At 42.0% G+C, this 8,533-nt stretch overlaps 1 long non-coding RNA gene across 1 annotated transcript; it reads left to right on the top strand.

Annotated features, from left to right (window-relative positions):
• The first annotated feature begins 390 nt into the window (after nucleotides 1–390).
• On the top strand, nucleotides 391–7,976 carry LOC148684214 (uncharacterized). The gene is made up of 2 exons (XR_015946431.1): nucleotides 391–437; nucleotides 6,691–7,976. It is a non-coding gene; the product is annotated as an uncharacterized LOC148684214 (long non-coding RNA).
• The last annotated feature ends 557 nt before the right edge of the window (nucleotides 7,977–8,533 follow it).

Genomic DNA, 8,533 nt, shown 5'->3' on the forward strand with positions numbered 1-8,533 from the left:
GTTCATAAACTGAGGTTCCACTGTAGGGATGTCCTATTCCATCATCATCATTATCAAACCACCCAGCTACTCTGGGCAGATTACAACATATATAAAGATAACAAAACATTAAACATTAAAAATAAACTTCCCTATACAGGGCTGCCTTCAGAAGGCTTAGGGGGGTCAGATAACTCTGCAAATCCGGGAATGTCTCTGGAAAACAGAGACATTTGTAGGGTCTGGCATCATCAGCAATAACCAACTGAGCCATCTTGCTTAACTAAAAAGTAGAAATAATATTTGAAATTGAAATGCACACTGAGGTCACTGGGATGATGATGTGGCGTGTTCCAGTGACGCAACTGGCAACCTGACTGAGACACCTTTTTTTTCTTTTTTCTTTTTAGAAGAAAAGCTGTGGTTAAAAGTGTGGCACTTATTGAAACAACTTCATGGTGAGTAATTGCATCTTTTTTTCTATAAGAAAAGCACTGGCTGTGCCCATGTTTTTATTGTTTGCACTTCTCACATCAGCAATGCAAACGCTAAGAAGAAGGGTGTTTTTTGCAGGGTGCTATAGACTTCAGGGCACACTTCAGGGCACACACAGAGTCTGCTGGATCAGGCCAATGGCCCAGCTTGGGTCAGCATCCTGGTCTCACAGTGGCCAACCAGATGGTTGCCTGTAGGAAACCCGCAAGCCAGATTCAATCACAGGGGTGGAGCTTGATAATATGGCGCCTGAGAGAGGACACAATTTGGTTATTGAGCTTTCAGCCTGATTTGTTTGTGGAGAGGTTGTGTCAAAACAATTGTTATCCCACACTTCCCACTGCATTTGCCTGACGCTTTTCCTAATTTCAAAAAGTCTGATCTTTAGGGAAGAGGGTTTGTTGCATAAGTTCTCCCCATCAACTATGATTGCGCAATTTGAAAGTCCTGTAATTGCACAATTTGAATCCCACCCAAAAGTAGTGACCCTCTGGAAGCCCCCTAAGCCTACAATGGGGTAGTTTGGAAAATATTTTCAAGTTTTGTCCTGGCCTTATGCGTGGAGCCAGCAGGTCAATTCTCCCTTCACCGGTCCCATTCAGCCAGTCTGAATGATGTCTATTGGTGTGCAATATTACCTATTTGGGGCAGAATCACATAGTGTATTCTCCAAGCTTCTAGAAAACTGACTACCCTATTTTGGTCCACACAAATTGGTTGATACATGCATGGGCCCAATTATGATGATATGACAGGTGGCCCAAACAAAAAAAAATCAACCAAAAACATACCTGAAAGCTGTTTACACCCAGAGGGGGGAAGTAGCAAAGAAAAAATCATTAACTCCTTCTGAGAATGCACTTGAAAGGGGTGATTTTCTGACCATTTAAAGTGGTATAATCTCAAGTTTCAGCAATCCCTGTCTCCAGGATTTACAGCTTCATTTCATCTTGATTCTCATTCATTATCCAAACTACTATTTATCCACTATTTGTCTTAAATTACCATACTCAGTTCCAAAAAAATCACTACGCCTGGTTAGAATGCATACAATGAAGCCTGCAAAATGTGTTACAGAAGGCATCCAATATGCATATCGATGCAAATACAGTGGAACCTCAGTTTATGAACACCTCGTTTTACGAATTTTCGGTTTACGAACACTGCAGACCCATCTGGAATGGATTAATTCACTTTCCATTACTTTCAATGGGAAAGTTCGCTTCAGTTTATGAACGCTTCAGTTTATGAACAGACTTCTGGAACCAATTACTCCCATGCTTCGGGTTAAGTACGCTTCAGGTTGAGTACTCCGCGGACCCGTCTGGAACGGATTAATTCACTTTCCATTACTTTCAATGGGAAAGTTCGCTTCAGTTTATGAACGCTTCAGTTTATGAACAGACTTCCGGAACCAATTACACCCATGCTTCGGGTTATGTAGTCTGGAACGGATTAATCCACTTTCAATTACTTTCAATGGGAAAGTTCGCTTCAGTTTATGAACACTTCAGTTTAAGTACTCCGCGGACCGTCTGGAACAGATTAATCCACTTTCCATTACTTCAATGGGAAAGTTCGCTTCAGTTTATGAACACTTCAGTTTAAGTACTCCGCGGACCGTCTGGAACAGATTAATCCACTTTCCATTACTTCAATGGGAAAGTTCGCTTCAGTTTATGAACGCTTCAGTTTATGAACAGACTTCCGGAACCAATTGTGTTCATAAACCGAGGTACCACTGTATATTTGAAGAAGTGTGCATGCACACGAAAGCTCATACCTATGACAAACTTAGTTGGTTTCTAAGGTGCTACTGGAATGATTTTTTTTATTTTGTTTTGAAAATATAGAAGTAAAGCAAGTATACTATACACATGGTAAACACTTGTAAATGGTATTCATGATCAATACATTGTACTACCATAGCAATTAGGAATTTCGGCACATCACTTTTTTTGCCCTTTGCGTAATCACTTCCACTAGTTCAGACTCGTTCTTAGGAATTCATTCCTTGCTGCAAAAAATGTTTAGCCTCAAGGAAGGGCATTTACAAAAGGTTACCTGCCAACAGATTTTATAACAGTCCGAACTCAAATCTTCAGGAGGGTACCCTGCATTAAGCTTATTTCCTTGACATAACTAACGTAGATTACCTGTTGCGCATAATTAGCAAGAGTATTATCAGTTCCTCTGTATAGAAACCAAATTGTTACACTCCATGTTCGTTTAATAATTCATTTATGTCGAACAGAATTCCTGAATATTAAATTTCTATTCATGTATACAGTGAACATGAGAAAGGTGACAGAATCACCCTCCCCACATTTCACCCATTAAAATGCATGTCTGCACCATGCACTGGTGCATATAAGCTTGAAGGCAATTGCAGCGCCTTGTGTGATCAAGTATCCTGCTTTTTCAGGATTGGCTGGGAGTTCCACCCACTTTGTAGGTTTGTACTTATAGACACAGGCATGGAGGATAAAGCTATAAATGGCTACCAGCCATGACAGCCATTTTCTATCTCCACTGTCTGAGTTGATAAACCTCTGAATACCAGATTCCAGAAATTACAAGTAGGAGAGAGTGATATTGCTCTCAGGTCATGCTTGCAGGCATCCTATGGGCATCTGGTTGGTCTCTGTGAGAATGGGATGCTGATGTTCTTATACGTATGTTTGCAGAACATAACACTGCCCACTGTCATCATATGTGTGGAGATGTGCCCTAAAGTGTGAAAAGTGAAGTTTGCAAATGCCAGAGATTCTCATTAAAACTAACCTTGCATTTCTTCCTTGGCACGTATATACAGTATAAACTTCCTATGCCTTCTCTAGTTAATCTCCTGCTCTGCAGCATTAGGATACATGTGGAACTCCAGATCGAGTTGATGGTGACCAGGAGCAGGTATTGCCAACCGAAATACTCATTGGTTAGATTTCAACTTGGCGGGAATCATTTCAAACCACTTTACTACAATGCTCTTTGAATGAAGCTTCTTTTTATCACTGCGGTGGTGATCTGGCCCATAGCCTTGTTGACATTACAGATATGCTCCAGGGTCTTCCTTGATAAGAGATGTTGAAAATGTAAATAAACATGCAAGCAACGCTTTGTTCTACAATTCAGTCTGAACGTACACTGAGATTTCTCACAATTTCCAGCATTTCTTCTCATTCGTTTATGTCATTTGTACCCAGCAACTGAAAATAGTACATACATGCTTGCCTTTAAAAATATCTCTGGGCCAGTCAACATCAGGAAGTACCCATCATTATACAACAGAATGTTATCAGAAAGTTCTTATACAACTTGGCAGAAGCCAGACATTCAGAAGACAACTAGGTCCCTGAAGTACTGTTCACTGTAGGTACCACTATTGTATTTGAGGGTTACTGTATAGATGGATACAATATTGGTTACTGGTTTGCATTCATTTGTTTTTATTATGTATTTTGTATTCTCATTTTGTATTTTTCTGTTGTGAACTGCCCTGGGATCTTTGGATGATGGGCAGTAAGGTAAAGGTAAAGGGACCCCTGACATTTGGTCCAGCTGTGACCGACTCTGGGGTTGTGGCACTCATCTCGCATTATTGGCTGAGGGAGCAGGCGTACAGCTTCCAGGTCATGTGGCCAGCATGACAAAGCCGCTTCTGGCGAACCACAGCAGCACACGGAAACGCCGTTTACCTTCCCGCTGTAGCAGTACCTATTTATCTATTTGCACTTTGACGTTCTTTCAAACTGCTAGGTTGGCAGGAGCCGGGACCAAGCAACAGGAGCTCACCCCATTGCAGGGATTTGAACCACCGACCTTCTAATCGGCAAGCCCTAGGCTCTGTGGTTTAACCCACAGCGCCACCTGCATCCCCTATTACCTGTACTACCTGTCTATTTGTGATAGATAAGTAAATAAAGGCATTGTAAGTTTCCAACCAACATCGGTTGTGTGAGGTCCCTTCTCAACTCCTGCCCCTTCTTACAAGCAGTGAAAAGTTTTGGATTGCCTTTACAGCAGGGCTGGTGAACCGTTACCCAAAGAAGAGCCATTGACCCATTGGAAAAGTCAAAAAAACAAAATAACTGCTACAACTTTAACTCCATGTCACGTCGGTAAGCATCAATACACAACAAATGAAGCATGTACGAACGGTTTTTCAAAACGTGCATCTCTCTTTATGCGTCCACTGCTCCCTTATTTTTATTCAATGCCCCCCAATTGCACCCGAGGCTACTACTGCCCCCTGGATCGTTCCAGCAACCCCAGGGGGTTGTATCGCCCACTTTAGGAAACTTCTCTAGACAGCTTTTAGCTACAGAGCCAGCCTGCTTAAAGCTGTTGCTCTCCAGCTCTCTCTACAATACAAGCAGCCCTGATAAAACAGAGGTGCTCTCTCTGGCCGTGAATGTCCCATGAGTGGCCATGGTGAAAGACCAAGTCACCTCCAACTTGTAGAGCCTTGCACTGTAAGACTACGCATTTTACAGCCATCTGTGTGCCGCCTAGCACGATTGATTCCTGTTTTGTAGCTTGCAGCCCTTGCTGCAAATAGTATCTTTAGCAAACCAGGCATGGGTAATCATTAAAATATTGCTCTAACATGATGTATGGGAGAGTTTCTCTTTAGTCCCTTTTCAATTAATGGGAGCTGTTACAGTGATGGATTTGAAAGGATATCTCCTTAATGCTGGTGTAAAGCTCTCTTTGTACTTTAATTACACGTCTCCCAACATCTCAGGGCTGTTGTCTCATCTTGCCCCTTGCTCGCTGGTGAATGAAGCAGAGAGTGGTGATGCTATCCTGACTCATGTAGCCGGGATTAATGATCTCATTTCATGGCTTGGGATACAAAGATACACTTTTAATACAATGGTTGTTTGTCGAAGCATGGATCCAGGGGTGCTAGCTAAGATGGCATGCAGGAGAGAACGTAGTAGTGAAGGAAAGCAATTCAACAAAATCCAAAGGTTTGTCTTTGGAAACATTCAAGGTTAAATTACTTTAAAGCCTGTGCCAAGGCTATATATATATATATATATATATATATATATATATATATATATGTAAACTGGGCATGTGGGTTATTATCCACTTTTCTCCGAAACAGCTTCACTGATTGCGTTCAAATTTTGACACAACATCCCAAGCGAATGTCCGGAGGTTCTTATAAAGTTTGCTAAAACAGATGTCACACCTGTGCAACATAAAAAAAACCCGAAACCCCGTGTTTCAGAACACACCAAACAGATAAAAGTGCATGCTGGGAAATAGAACAGAGAAGCAGCATCTCCATTGGCTGCAGACAATCGGTGACATCACAACATTCCACAGCAACCAACTGAAAACAGGCATTTACAAGCCTTTACAGAGTAGGCCTTTACAGACTTTACAGGCCTTTACAGACTAGGCCGAATGGAGGTACTGACTCGCCTGGGTAAGGGTTGGGAGGGAAGAGGGAGTTGGGAGATTCACAGGGATGAGCCGGGGGGGGGGCAAGGAACAGAATAGGTCATGGATCAGTACGGGGGGGGGGTTGTCACAGGGATTAGCCACTGCAACGCGTGGCAGGGCCAGCTAGTAGCTTATAAAACAATAGCACTTTTTTTTCAACAGACGTATTGCATCACCCACCCCATCCCAACTAAAGGGGTGTGCAACTTTGGCATTTCATTGCATCACTGTTTATAACAATAACTGGTATGTTAAACCAGTGAACTGAGCAGTTAGATATGAGTGCCTGAGGGAAATCATACTGGATTTGAAAAACAGGGGTGCTCGTGCGTCCTACCCCACCCCGTGACCTCCTTTACAAGCTTCTGTAACTTTTATTTTATATTTGGTTCACAAGTTTGGAACTGAATTTTAATTTGTGGCAACTGGGACCTAAAGAATGGTCAGGGAACCCCTGATGCTATAGTCCTGCTAAAGCTAAGTAGGTTTCTGGACCTGAAAAGGGAACGACTTTACTGGGAGACCCATGTCTGTCTGTCTGTCTGTCTGTCTGTCTGTCTGTGCCCTATTGGTGTTACACATATATTTTGTTACATGGTGTCCTATTTTTGTATGTGTGTATCAACTGTAACCAAATGTTTGAAGAATTAACTGTCCTTTCTGCATATTTACAGTATATCCCTATGCATTGGTTTAGCTTCTCACGTTTGCTTCTGCAATTTATAATCCCAACACTTTTCTTTGTTTCTTTAACAAAAGAGAACGAAGACAAGCCTCACATTGTTGAAGATGTGCAATCTACAAAGATCCTTTTCTGAAGCAGCAAGATAGAGATTTCGTTGCTGATAAACTAGCACGCACTGCTGAAAACATACTTCAAAATGAAAAGGTCCTTTTAGTGGCTTATCTGCATGTCGTTTCCCTTGCGTCGGAACTGGGTGTAAGGCCTATTTTGAATCACAGGGGTGGGGGTGGGCACCCTATGCACGTTTATTCAGAAATCAGGAGTCATTTCGCAAGACTGCTGTGTATTACATGAAATTGTAAACAGCCACCCCCACCCCCACCCTGAATCTGAATTAACCTTCATCCTCTTGAGAAGGAGAGGGTAGAAATCAGAAACGGCATTCTGTTACAAAGAACAGTCAAGTACCACTAACTTATCAGCAACAGTATGTACACGGGTGCTTCTGGGACATCTACCTGGTACTGTATGGGATATTTAGACTAAAATCAGGGTGGGGATTTCGTAATGGTCTGTGAATCGAAAAAGGATTTTTTCCCCTCCTATTGTGTTGGATATACTAATGGGTAACAATAGAGCTCCTCGTATGCCATGAGATGTATTCAATCATGAAACCAGAGGGATGGGATGTGGCCCTCCCCTTTGTTTTCTGACTACAACTCCCATCATCCCTGATGATCCCAGCCATGTTACCTAGGGCTGATTGGAGCTAGAGTCCAAAAACATCTAGACAGCTACAATTTATTCATCCCTGCATTAAAGACCATCAATGTGACCTTGAGAGTGTCCCTCTACAGAGAGAGATACCTGTTGTGTCTCCAAATAAGTAACTTGGACTTGCTTCCTTACCAACCAGACTATTAAAGGGCAAGAGGAACTTTTCCCCATTGGAGCAATTCATCCCTGCATCATATCAAACTACTTTTTTTTTAAACTCCCCTTATTTTCAACAGTGGTTTGCCAAGCAGAAGGGAGTGGGCCTGCTGGGTTTTTTGGGGTTGTTGTTTTCTTTTTAAGTTTAAAGCTTCCATTGGCTTATGGAACTCGTCCCATGGTTCTTTGGATCCTGGGCAACATCCAGTGCTCTGCTTCCTTCTTTTCCAAGATTTGGTCATTTGTGACCTCACACTGAAGAACTTTCAGATAAAATATGGCAAAATCAATCTGCTTTAAAATAATCTTTGTGGGGTGAGGAGCTACAAAACTGTAACTAAACACTCTGTCTTGAGCATCTACGTGTTTGTCAATTGATTAGAGAATTTTTGTTAATTAACATATTAATTAAATAATTGTTAGTTTATTAATTGTTAACATTAATGGAGCAATTGCATGTTCATGCATTTTTCAACCCATTCCTATAGGTGCCTTCCAACAAATAGATTTAGCTGACACATCTAGATGATGATGATGATGATGTAGTATTCGTTATACCCCACCCATCTGGCTGGGTTTTCCCAGCCACTCTGGGCAGCTCCCAACAGAATATTAAAAACACAATAAAATATCAAACATTAAAAACTTCACTAAACTGGGCTGCCTTCAGATGTCTTCTAAAAGTCAGATAGTTGTTTATTTCCTTGACATCTGATGGGAGGACATTCCACAGGGCGGGCGCCACTACCAATAAGGCCTTCTGCCTGGTTCCCTGTAACCTCACTTCTCGCAGCGAGGGAACTGCCAGAAGGAACTGGTGTTATATGGCCTCGGCGGCCGCTCCCAGTCACCAATCTAACTGCCACATTCTGGATGAGTTGTGGTTTCCGGCTCACCTTCAAATGTAGCCCCATGTAGAGCACATTGCAGTAGTTCAAGCGGGAGATAACTAGAACATGCACCACTTAATAATAATAATAATAA

This window comes from Zootoca vivipara, chromosome 11, assembly GCF_965207765.1.
Source record: "Zootoca vivipara chromosome 11, rZooViv2.hap1.1, whole genome shotgun sequence".
Taxonomy (NCBI): Eukaryota; Metazoa; Chordata; class Lepidosauria; order Squamata; family Lacertidae; genus Zootoca; species Zootoca vivipara.